General features: G+C 35.3%; 1 long non-coding RNA gene across 7 annotated transcripts; it reads right to left on the reverse strand.

Moving 5' to 3' along the window:
* Nucleotides 1-3,124: 3,124 nt before the first annotated feature.
* On the reverse strand, nt 3,125-8,714 carry LOC110915066. Of its 7 annotated transcripts, none has more exons than XR_004875085.1 (5): nt 8,381-8,712; nt 5,078-6,991; nt 4,295-4,400; nt 4,104-4,212; nt 3,153-3,430 (listed from the first exon to the last, which is right to left on the reverse strand). It is a non-coding gene; the product is annotated as an uncharacterized LOC110915066 (long non-coding RNA). The 7 variants fall into 7 exon arrangements; XR_002578724.2 differs by having other exon boundaries at nt 3,176-3,430; nt 4,104-4,400; nt 5,078-5,863; nt 6,604-6,991; nt 8,381-8,689; XR_004875084.1 differs by lacking the exon at nt 4,104-4,212 and having other exon boundaries at nt 3,125-3,430; nt 8,381-8,710.
* Between the last annotated feature and the right edge of the window lie 4,966 nt (nt 8,715-13,680).

The following is a 13,680-nucleotide window of genomic DNA, read 5'->3' on the forward strand; positions in this document are numbered from 1 at the left end:
CTCCATGTTAGATCTTCACCACGCTTCTCCAGCTTGTCTTTAGCTTCTCTAAGGGTTCATACTTCAAAAAAAATAAAATTTTTGTAGATAAATTATGAGTAGGTTACGCTCTAGTAAAAAAAAGAAAATACAACGCTTTACGGAAATAAGGACTTCCTCTGAAGAAGGAAGTGGCTTACGGAAGCTATGTTTTGCAAAATGCAAAAGGAGTTGTGCAGGTGGTGGGTTTTTTATGATAAAATAATATTCTGGAACTAATGAGAAAGATGATAGAGAAATGTGTTTGATCTAGAAAAAGAAGAAGACACGTGGCATGAAAACCACGACAAGGATTGTCCTTTATCTTTATACCCATTTATAGGTGTTGTCCTTTATATTTAAAGTTGACGAGTTTTGTCCTTTATGTTTTTATATCATACACGTTTTGTCCTTTAGGCCTAACCCAGTTAGTTTTTTCAGTTAAATTTGGTCATATGCTTTGCAAATGAGGGCATTTTTGTCAATTCAAAGGTAAGTTCAACGACAGATTTACAGCTTAAAGCTTCTGCAACCTTTGAATTGACAAAAATGCCCTCATGTGCAAAGCACATGACCAAATTTAACTGAAAAAACTAACTGGGTTAGGCCTAAAGAACAAAACGTGTATGATATGAAAACATAAAGGATAAAAATCGTCAATTTTAAACATAAATGACAGCGCCTGAAAATGGGTATAAAGATAAAGAACAATCCTTGAAATTCACTCAAAATAAAAATCATGTTAACAACAAAGATAGAGTAAATAAAAAAAAAAACTCAAAATAATTTAACTATGCTAGGTAAAAATAGATTAAATTTCTTTTACCATTCATTGGCTAATAATAATGTATAGAGTAAATTACAAAATCATCATTTATGTATGTCACTAATTGCAAACTGGGTCCTTTATCTTCAATAATTATAGAAAACGTACTCGATGTTTGCAAACCCTTGCAAGTTATATCCTTTAGCCCTAACTCAGTTAATTTTTTGTGCTTAAATCTTACCAAATGGACCCCACATGAGGTATTTTAGTCATTTTACTTTCATGTGGGTAGGACTGTTCATGAGCCGAGCCGAGCTAGGGCAAGCTCGAGCTCGGCTCGATTATAGACCGAGTTGGCTCGGCTCGGATTTAAAACCGAGCTGAAAATCTAAGCCCGGGCTCGGCTTGGTTTTAAACCGAGCTGGCTCGGCTTGGTTTGGCTCGATTTTAAAAATAAAAATTATTACATAGCTCTCAAAATTCAGTATTCTAAAATATTATTCAATACTTCAAAAGAACATATTCAAAATAAGTTCAACCTAATACATTATAAGCCAAAATCACGTTCAACAACGCAAAATAAGTTTTATATTTCAAGTAAATACAATATTTGTTCATGAACACGACAATCAACCTTTAAATATGTCATAGATATCAAACTACAAGCCTAAATACATGTAAATAATAATCATTTTTTGTAATATATTATAGGCAGATTGGATTTAAATAATCCCAACTCACTGTTATTAGCCAATAATAATCTCAACTCATTTAATCACCGATAATAATCCGAACTATTCACTTTTGTTTGTAAAATAATCCCAGTTAAAAAAACACTAACTAGGTTAAAAAATTGCTGATGTGGCTTCGCAAGCCACATCAGTTGCCACGTCATCGAAAAATGCCACGTAGACTGCACATCGGCTGCCACGTCATCAAAAAATGCCACATCAACTGCCACGTCATATGACACATCAGCTAAAAGGGCCACATCAGCAATTTTTTAACCTAGTTAGTGTTTTTTTAACTGGGTGTATTTTACAAACAAAAGTGAATAGTTCGGATTATTATTGGTGATTAAATGAGTTGAGATTATTATTGGCCAATAACAGTGTATATAAAAATAAAATATATTATAAGTAAAATAGTTCGAGCTAAGCCGAGCCGAGCTACCAAGCGAACCAAACCGAGCCAATTTGGCTTGTCACGAGCCGAGCCGAGCTACGCTCACTTTCTCACCAAGCCATATCGAGCGAGCTTTTTCCGAGCTAAATCCGAGCGCGCTCCGAGGCGCGAGCTTTTTGGACAGCCCTACATATGGGGTCCATTTGTTCAGATTTAACCATAAAAATACCCTCATGTGAGGTCCATTTGGTCAGATTTAACCACAAAAATTAACTGAGGTAGGCCTAAAGGACGATTTTTGTAATTTACTCTGATATATATAGTTAAAATAAACATAGAAATAAAATTCATATATATATATATATTAACTAGGTTATAACCCGGAAAATTTCCGGGTAGGAAAATTTAATTTACAACAAATAAAAGTATAAGAATAATACTTTTAACCTCTAAAGTTTCCTCTTTCCCTTTTCTCCACCATACATTTTTAATTCGGTTTCTTAAACTTTTCTTGTTGTAAAGAGACATAAAAACATATAAAAGTAAGAATGTAAAGTACGCATGTATATTTAGAGCATTTACATTGGAGCCTCTATTCTATATTATATAGAGAAAATAATAGAGGAAACAACAAAAATACCATCACATTGAAATCTCCATAATAGAAAAAAAAATTAAAAGAAAGTACATGAAGCATTTTTGGTCAATGCAATATAATCACCCATTACATAAGGCATTTAATTTCTTCAAAGGAGCTTGGGCACTTGGGCCACAACCACTAAACTTATGGGTTGTCCAGTGGGCAAATGCCCACCCTCCTTTATTAATGAATTACCCGCTAATGCATCTTTGCTAATCTATGCATCAGTTACTTGAAAATTAATTAGTAAAAACATTATACACACCGAACAATAGGGCTGATTGAATTTTTCTAAAACAGAGACAATGATTACACCATCAACGTCTAACCTTACCTGTTATGTCGCATTCACCGCATCCACATGTGTTAAGTCGAGCATATTTGTTGAAGTCACATAAGTGAAATGCAGTATATCACCCGTATTAAGGTTATTCGCTTTCATGAAAAGCGGCCATCCTTCAATCGCATACCTAAAACCTTCTCCGTTTTTTATGCCGTTTAACATTCTTCACCATGGTTTTCCCATTGATGTACGTTGATCTGATGCTCCATATTAATATAAAATAATATAAAACTAAAATAAACAAACCTTATACAAATGACTTTAAGTATAAAAGTATAAATCGTAAACCAAATCGTCCAATACAGTTTGTAATTTCTGAAACCGGGCAACCAAAAGTCTAGAGAAAAACCAAATACATTGTACTTTATATAGTGTGAGGTTTCTGTTGTAGCGAGAAAAACGTTACATGCATCGTGCAAAATATGTATCGCCCACATGTCATTCACCCATTTTTGTCTTAACATTAGATCTATATGCTTGTAAGTTCACTTAGAACAGCAGTAGCCTCCAGATTCAATGGATCTTCATGGTTTGGTCCCTGCATATTATGTACACCTTCAGTAGAGAGGGAAAACGCCTTGGTAGTGAAATGGATCATTATAAGTTCACGTTGGATCAGCTCAACCCATAAACGCTTTTTCTTTCTTTACTATAACTTAATTAATGAGTTAAATAATATAACAAAAACTATATTGTTAGAATAACTATCCACTCAATAGTTAATTCTATTAAAAGGATTTGAGATTTTATATGTATGTATCTATGATCCAAGTATGTAAACCATACGATGATACAATCCATAAGACAATTGTATTTATGTTGAGGGCAGGTTTCATGCATTAAAAATCACATCAACTAATCATAGAGGTGACGAAGTAGGTCACATGTATTAAAAATGGGAAATGGGTTCAGGTCAAACTGGATAACTATATATGCAGGTCAAAACGGGTGGTTGGGCTGATCCGCCAATACTTCTGCATCATTTTTTTAGAAATACGTAAATAATTGATGTATTTGATACAACTAAAAAATATATTATTGGCATTATAATATGTCCTCTAAATAAACTATTGGTGGCTTTGTGAACACATGAATACACGATAAAGATCCACTTTATATATTCAATGCGTTTTGCACATTTGACCCATTATACAACAAATACACCCATATTTCGCCCGTTTTCATACAAATGAGTTAAAAGGAAAACCTACATTATCGAGTAATGGTCGAAAGGCAAAACCTTAATCCCAATGAATGCTTTGCTTTTCGGGTAATGGTGGAGAGGCAAAACCTTAGTTTAAGAAAACCGATCACTCGATTCTTAACAAAAGATACACAAAATTAATATATATAAATACATAAAACCTATATGTTGCTCAACATAAATAGATCAAAGGTTAACCTTTATGATTCCCCTGCACTTTGCTTCTTTAAGGGTCCGCTCCTATATGCATTTCCAGCCTCTTCTTTTTGTTTTTCCTTTACTTTAGAAAACCTAATTGTGGTTCCTATAGGAACATAAGCACCATATTTAGACTTGTAGAACCTCTACTTATTTTTAAAACACAGAAAAAGGTAATGCGCCGACACCGAAGAGAAGTCAAAGTAAGACTATAAGAGGTAAGCCATATATAGATATATTTATAGTAAATTACAAAAATCGTCCTTTACGCATGTCACTTATTGCAAACTGTGTCCTTTATCTTCAATAATTACAGAAAACGTACTCGATGTTTGCAAACTCTTGAAAGTTATGTTCTTTAGCCCTAACTCAGTTAATTTTTATGGTTAAATCTGACCAAATGGACCCCATATGAGAGTAAATCCTTTAATATATTTCAGAATATAATATTAAATATATTCTTAAAAAATATATATTTTTCAAGCAAATGGACACCATATGAGAGTAAATCCTTTAAAAATAGTAAAGAAGTGGTCCATAAATCACAAAAAATATATATATATATATATATTTATCATATGCTATTGCAAATAAATTTACCTTTCAAAGCCAACTATAGAACTTTAAAGATGACTTTAAATCCTAGATGCTTTGCCTCTATTTTAGATATGAGATTTATGATATCTTCTATCTCATGCTCGTCCATTTTTAAAGAATTATTAAGACAACATTGGTAAATATCAATTCAATCATATTATAAGGGTAGATCATCAAGAAACTAACCTGCAGGTATGTAGCTTTGCAAGACATACAACCTAACCTTAATTGCAACATCCTTCCAGGTGAAAAAAATTGTTAGTTGTATATTAAAAAAAGAACATATAAAAACATCATACTTAGAATTTGACAAAGAAGTATTTATAGCCAACAGAAAGCTATTAATTCATTTTTAGATAAATCATGATAATAACCAAGAACTAATGAGTAGGTACTCGTATTGATCCACAAAAGAAATATCAACATTTTAGAAAAAAGGAGTATATCCTGAAAATATGATACGAAAAGCACCTCTAATTCCTAAAAGTTTTAAAAAGAATACAATAGCATAATTATGAGATTCAGCTTCCAAAAGCTGGAATATCCCACGGACACAATTTTTCTGAAATTATTTGACCTGTTTGAGATTACACCCAAACCAAAATGGACATTGCCCAAAGGAGATGTAGGCATTTCCAACTTGACCCACATCCCATTTTACAGAGTAAAAAATTATTTGACCCGTTTGAGATTATACCCAAACCAAAATGACTCATTCGCAATAAAAAGAGTTGAGCATGAATCTCTAATTCTAACTTGCATAATCACAAAAAAGAACATAAGCATTAGTAACATTCAGCATGTATTTGGAATCCTAGGAGTGTTTTTAGTTAAGGCATAATAGGTGTTCATTTCCAAGCCAGATCCATATCATGTGCTCATGTTTAATGCATGGAAGTGACTTTATCTTCATGGTGACAAATGTTGTAGAAGGCATTTTCTCACATTTCCCGTCTTTAGAGTACTCCCACCCTAAAGAACAAATGAAACATGAGTTTGTTTATCATTCACAATTTGTTAACATCACACTCTATCTGTAGATTCTATGTGACATGTACCATAAGTCTTCTAACTTGTATTGAAACACATTTTAGTTAGAATTTGAATAACATGGCCAATGTGTAACCATCATGCTTAGTGTTCTTCATGTTCAAAAATCAAAACACAATTACAATTTTGACCTTTAAGGTCAAACATATTGAATTTCATTTCCAAACTTATCCCAGTTGTTATATAGTGCCGAACAATGCAAATCTAAAAACAAAGACTCCACCAAATTAAACATAACTAAATAGAAGGATTCAAGAAGTAAAACTCTTAGAGCACACTTTGGGTGACTTTTGACTCGTTCAACCCATTTGACCCGTTTATTTTTTAGGTGTATATAAGTATATTTGATGTAAGACATGACTCGAATGGACCCACTCATAAGTAGGGATGAGCATTCGGTACCGGATTTCCCGTACCGAATTATTTTCGGTACCGAATCGGTACTAACTTTTAGGCGTTTTCGGTACCGGTACTTTCGTTACCGATATCGGTACCAAATTTTGCCTTCAAATACTGGTACCAGTTTCGTACCGAACATTTTCGGTGCCGGTACCAATATTTGGCGAATTTCGGTACTTGTGTTTTCGGTACCGGTACCGATACAGATACCATCCCTACTCATAAGTGAATGTAACAGCTGCAATTAAACAAAATCACCAAACCTGTGGTTGTTGGGTGTTTTCTTTGCCCATCAGACTTGTCTAATATACAAAACATCAAGTCAATTAGCCAGCAATTTCGCAAGATCTTCCTTCAAAAACCTCTATTTCACCTCCTCTCACCCCCGCAAGGCGCAACACCACTATTTGCGTCCTAGTCGGCTTAATCAACGATTTGTTTAAAAAAGCACAAATGATTTCGTCACTAATCAATTGACAAATAAGAAACAACACCATCACTTTATTTATAAAACCAAAAACATTAGAAATTGCATTAATATATGAACAATGAACAAACCCCACGTGGAATGGAAAAAAAGGATACACTGTGTTCCAAATATCGGTCAAAAGGGAATTCTCTATCCGATAAAAGCTAACAGCCTGCATCATTCTGCAATAAATCACGATAAAGCAATAGAAGTATGTTTCACCAAAACAAACCCAAATCATAATAAGTAATATAATTATAAAAATGAAAGTTAACACTTAGTATACTCATTATAATATTAATGGCAATAGAATCAAACAAATTAAAGAAGCCAAATGAGCACCGCATTGCATGAATCCAAAGCCCTAAAATAACCTTAGATCTGAATGACGGCCAAGCCAAATCATCTGCTGAATAGATGAAAGCGGAAGAAAATTGTACAAAATTTGTGGAACTAAGATCTTGGTGGTGGCGATAAGAGATGGAATAATCAAGATGGAACATCAATGGAAAAAAGAGATTTTGGATTTTGGGGATTTAGGTTTTTAGAAAGTGAGGCTAACTTTCATTTAAAAAACCGCACATACCGTTTACATCCGATTAACAATAATGATTTAGAAAGAAAAAGATAAGAAATCTAGCATTACTGATACAAACAGCCAAATTAAGATGACGTATTAACCAACTGATGAACTCAAATTTGACAAAGATAAAAACTACATCAGCCGACATAATCTTGAACCTAACAAACTTGACGATGATTTTTTTTTATAATTCTATTACAATGCCAAACCCTAAAATCATTCTTAAACCCAAATATTTTGTATGAGCCGACCCTTAACAGTTTCTAAAGTCTGGGAAACGGCACCCAAGTATAAGATTTCATTGTAGCCGTGTAGGGACATAAAGATTGACTTTGCAGTACTTACGCAAAAGAGATCTAGTTCTATTTTTTTCTACCTAGGCAAAACATAAGGAAAAACTAACAAAACGGAAATTTTGCTGGGTTCAAAAAAAAACACAACTTCAAACATATGGGTTCCAAGACTTCATTGTACGTTATAACATATGGCCGGCGAGGTTGTTTAACATCAATGCAGGGTTTTTTTTTTAATTCTGGAACCCGAATGTCAAACTTGGAATGTTCTCAACCTCAACAACAGTTGATCAGCCATTTGGTTAAAAGTGTGCAACTATGTTTGCAGACTTAATTTAAAATTCTTCGTTTTAGTTTTGTAAAACACAAAAAAAGCAAAACTCAAAATAGAACAAAACCAACAAACTTTCCAAACTGAAAAGAAATAAAAAAGGGCCTCTGAAACTTCAGTCTTCTGGTCACAAATAACAATCGGACAATGTAGGCAAAACTTTATTCATCAACGGCCACACCAATCATAAAAATAGAAAACACAATTTACAAATCAAACGCAACAACAGCAATCAGAAATAACCATCGTTTGTAAACATTGACCATTTAGGGTTTTCACAATCAAAAATAAAAACAAAAAAACTGGATTGTTATGATTGGAATCACATAACAAAAACATCAAAGATCGGAAGGGATAAAAATACCTATGTTGATGAATATGAGAGTGAAGAACACGAACTTGCACTCGTTGATCTAGGGTTTTGATCGATCTAGGGTTTGAATCGTAGAACAACTAAGAAAAAATAGGATCACAGTGGTTGATAACTAACATTTGATTTGAATCGTAAAGAAGGAGGAACATGGTGGCTAGCAGATAGGAGAAGCGTAACAAAGAAGATGGGAGTCAGAAGCGATAGGGTTTGGAATGAAGCGTGAGAAAGAAGATGGGAGTCAGAAGCGATATAAAGGATCCAAAATTAAAAGCCCGACCGAACCCGTAGTCTTCCGGACCCCGCGTCCAAATTTGTGTAGTTTATGTAATAGTGATTCCCTCCCAAAATCACCCTATACTACACCATAACATGCCACATCAGCAAAAAAAACTATACCATCACATGTCACATGGCCCAAATCATCTCATTTATTAATATATATAGATTCATCAGATTCGGATGAATAGTGCTCGGTCAACTTTCTTTGACTATTTTCCCTTTTTTGTTTGTTGATTAAACATAGTGCTCTGATACCAATTGTTGGATCTGAGTTTCCTTTTGATTGTATTTTGTGTTTGAAGTTAAGATGAAAATGAATGAGTTGTGTAGCGGAACTAAAATGAAAACAAACTTTGCATACAATCAAATGAGAGTAATACTTTAATCAAACATCTTTTACACTATGAACCGAATGATTGAATTTAATTTCAACAACGATTACAAAGATAGATGTATGAATGCAAACTCCCCCTCAGCCCGAGCTCAGTAGTTTGTTCGTGCAAAGAAGACGAGTGATGTGAAAAGCTGATAGAACAGTACAAAGTACTGAACTATTTATAGGCACTTGCAAACTACTGAGCATCTTTGCTGACGTCACCATGAAAGTGACATCTAACCTCCTAACAAACTCTAACCTCTGATCTATACAGACACTGCTTGGGTTAACAAACTCTATTACAAAACAGACTTTAGAACAGCTGCTGCAACCTTCTACTGCTGTGAACCCAACAGCACTTGTCCGGATCAGCAGTGCTTGACTCAAGGCAGTAGATTGAATCAGCAGGACTTTAGTCTTCCATCAGATCTTTAGTTGAGCAGCAGTTATGAGACAGCAGTTTGGTAAGATCAGCAGATAGGAGGTCATCAGTAGTTGTAATCACTTTCAAGGGGAGAGATTTGTGTATCAGCATCTGCTTATTCATAATCCACTGTTCTGATCCAGTTTTGGCTTTTTATTATCTGTTCCTCTGATAGGGTTCAATCCCAACAATCTCCCCCTGGAACAGATAATGCCAAAACCCTTCATTATTTGTGGATACTTTATTGCCTCATTAACAGCTCCCTTATCTGACCTTTAAATTGTAATTCAAAGTCAAGGGCATCTGTATCTTCATCATCCTTGCTAAGTGGAAGATCAAGGAGATGCTGCAAATCTTCAAGACTCAGGCCAAGAGCTTGTTCCCTTGATATTTTATCCACTACTCCACCAGACCTGAGCAAAGTCAATACGCAGGTCTGTTTGTCAGTTGCCCACTTTTGAATTTTTGAGCCTGGTGGGTTTCTTGAGAGATGTTTATTTGCAGAAGTATTTGGTGAGGTTGGCCGGTTCATCACTGGCTGAGCAGTGGTAGCAGAGTTTTCCTGTTCAAGTTCTTCTTTTAACGTTCTTAACAAGCCTTCTTTTAAGACAGCATTTCCAGCAAGAATTTCTTGAACAGTTTCAGCTCCAAACTGGCTTTGTGTCCTTCTTTTGTAGATGGCAGTACCAGCTGGAGCAGTGGCTCTCCTGGTTTGCAGCTTTGATGGTCCTTTTGAAACCGCTGCCTCAGGGTAGTCAGGTTTTTGAGGGATTTTTGGATCTTTCTTCCTTAATTCCTCCAACCTTTTGTAGGTTGACCTGACCACATCTTCTTTCCATCTAGCAACTTGTTTTTGGTGCCAAACTCAGCAACAACCAATTCTTCTTTCATTCTTTTTAGTTCCAACTGCTTTTCAGGTACATTCTTTTTGAACTTTGCCCAATCAGGAGGAGTGTGATGTCACACCCCGACCACGTGTAACAACAAAACGTGGCGGAAACGTCGGGGAGTGTTGTAACAGAATCATTGTTTCATAACACATGGAAATTTAAATATTGTTTTATTGATTAAATGAACTCGTTGTTCTATTACAATCACATAAGTACAACTATGATCTTCCAAGTTTTAAAGTTGCTAAGGCACGAGTCCGTCCTAAATGTAGCATGCATCAACAATCATCTCAAGACAGCACCTGAAACATGTGTAAAAATAGGTACGTCAGCATAAAAATGCCTGTGAGATACATAGGTTTTGTGAAAACGGAGTTCATGACTTATGTTTGAGAAAATGTTTAGTCATGAACTTTGTAAATTTGCTTTGTCTTGTAAATCATTTGAAAAACGATAGGATCAGATGATATGTATAAATAAGAGAATAATGTATGGTTAACTGAATAACCATGTAAAATGAGTTTGTATAAGTTAAGTTGTTTGAAAAACAATGTTTTAATAAAACGTTTATGGTATATATAAAATATACCTTGGTTTTAAGAAAGTTGAATAAGTAATATATTAAAATATATTTCAGTTCCAATATTGTTAACCCAAGTGTACTAAATAACGCCACGGTATGTAATGCAATGAAAACACTTATATATAAGAAGTACCAGCGGCGTATCTACCATGTTTTCATCACATTACACTCGTTCCGTTATCTAAACACTAACCAAAACTAAATCGTTTGATAGATAGTATATTAAATATACTTTAGTTGTTCAAAATAATAGTTTTCAGTAGTATATTACAAGTATACCTTGGATTTATAAATAACATATTAAACCATGTTTTAGTTTTGTAACTAACATATCAGTATATGCTTTGGATGTGATAAATAACATATTAAACTATGTTTTAGTTATGTAAGTAACATATCACAATATGCTTTGGATGATTACAGAATATATGTTGGTTCTGTACAACACCACACATGAGAGTATATCAAACTATACTTTTTGGGAGTATATCAAAATATACCTTAAAGGTGCGATTTAAGAATTCATTCAGACCTGGTGCATCAAACTACACCTTTGAGACTATAAGGATACCACAAAGGAAATCCCTATTTGGATGGAGAAACAAATTGGTTTCAGACATTCCATGACAACAGGAATGGGGTGTCTAGTCCTATAGCGCTATATCATACTACCAATCGGTCTGGTGAACAAAATAAGTACTATTCCAACAATTACTTTTGTAATCTTTGAGAAATCAGTGTTTAAACCATAGATAATCAATCAGTTTGTTAAAAGATATGTATAATCAATTATACTTTGAAATCATGAAAATAACAGATAGGTACACATGCTTCACCCCAAAACAGTTGAAAACAGTAAAAGAGGGGTTTTACGTACTCACCTGAGGTTGCTTTGAGTTCCTTGTATAACAACCAGATAATGCTAAAGATCACGGGATATCAAACGGCACCTAATAGGTAGCTATGTTAATATACCGGACCAAATCGGAAGGATCGGACAGTACGCGGGTTCGTAAACCAAACGAGTATGGAGACTCGTGTGATATGGCTTAGCAAAGCCTACATACTAAAATGAAACCTAATCTAAGTGCTTACGGTCCATCACGACCCGTTGAGGTAGCTTATGCCACCCTAACGCGTCATTCGCGTAGAACGCGTATGGAACGCCTAACATCGTGACCATAAGGTATAACATCGGAAGGTTATAGCTATGGTCACCTAATGTGTTTGGTCAGGTCCTAATGACCGACCAAATGGGTCAGGTTCGAAAGCATAAGCGATGGTTTAGATCGCTTACCTTACGACCCTATATAAGCACTAAACTAAAAGTGACGAGCTAAGCATGTTAGAACATGCTTAACTAAGTTTGAAAACAGGTTTGAGATCAAAACAAACGGCTTTGATGCCCACAAGTAGTTTGGTTACAAAACATGCAAGAATGCACATTTTGGCCGAAACTACGACTCGTCACCGAGCCTAGATAACGTGGTGATCAGTAGGTATGGTCACTATGGACCATAACCATCGTGATCACGCTCACGTTATGAAGTTCCATGAACTTCGCATCGACCATAAGCTGGTCAATGCAGAAAGTCAACAAAACGTTGACTTTCGGACTCGAAAAGCGAATAAAAGAGCGAAAGAAGACTTACGGAGGGTCCCCGAGTGCTAATCAAGACCAAATAGCTCAGGTATGAAACAATGGTTTCAACTTAGAGCTTTAAGATCTGATTTTGTGATTTTTACACTAAAGGGGGGGGGGTATTTATAGGAAAAGTGGAACCGTTAGGATCGTTTTATCGAATATCGTGCCTTGATCTCGTGCGTACATGTGTCCAGTGGATAAGTTCAGTGAACTTGACCCTTGGCTCTTCATTGGGTGAAAAGGCATCGCCCCTTGATCGAACGAAAGGCCAGATTCTGCATTAAATGCAAAATCTTTCTGTCAGACATGTTCACGCGGCCCGCCTAAGGATTTGGCAAATCCTTACGCGCCCCGCCTAAGGTTCCCAGACCAGAATTTTCAATTTTGGTCCCTGCACTTCAGAAACACGTATTTTGGCCCATTTTTGGCACGTTTAAGCCCCGTTAACCTCATTTCAAGGCTCTAAGATGAAGTTAAAGTGTAGGGGACTTGAAATATGCTCAAAAATATTCCGGATGTCGGTTCGTTTGGCCGTACGATCGCGATGTTCGCTTAATTACGACGGAATGCGCATAAGCGCGAAAGATGATCCAAATGACGCGACGAATGGATTTTTCTCATGCCAAACACTAAGGCATAATATTATAATGCTTACATAAATTTTCGGATGTCCGGATGTATTCAGAACGTAGGTTATGCGCGAAAGTGCAAACTTGTGCACTTTTTGACACTTTTAGCCCCTGAATGATCCAAAAGTTTGTTTTAGCATACCAAACCCCTCAAAGCCTATTTCTAAGCTATGTAAAGGATATATATGGTATGTTTAACTTATGGACATGTTCCGGAATGTTCGTTACAGTTCAAATTGGCATACTTTCGCAGTTTGTCAAGTTTAGTCCCTGTAAGCGAATTAACTTGTTTTTGCCATACCAATGCCTTCAAAACTTATTTCTAAGTTATGTAAAGGTTATTTAAGGTATGTTAAGTGTATGATGGTCTCCCGGAGTATTTGTCGCATTAAACTGAGTACGTTTATGCACCAGTTTGCGTATAATTCTCCAGAAAGCGTTGTAGAGTATGAAATTGAACAAGAA

The sequence above is a fragment of the Helianthus annuus genome, chromosome 12, assembly GCF_002127325.2.
Source record: "Helianthus annuus cultivar XRQ/B chromosome 12, HanXRQr2.0-SUNRISE, whole genome shotgun sequence".
NCBI classification, from domain to species: domain Eukaryota; kingdom Viridiplantae; phylum Streptophyta; class Magnoliopsida; order Asterales; family Asteraceae; genus Helianthus; species Helianthus annuus.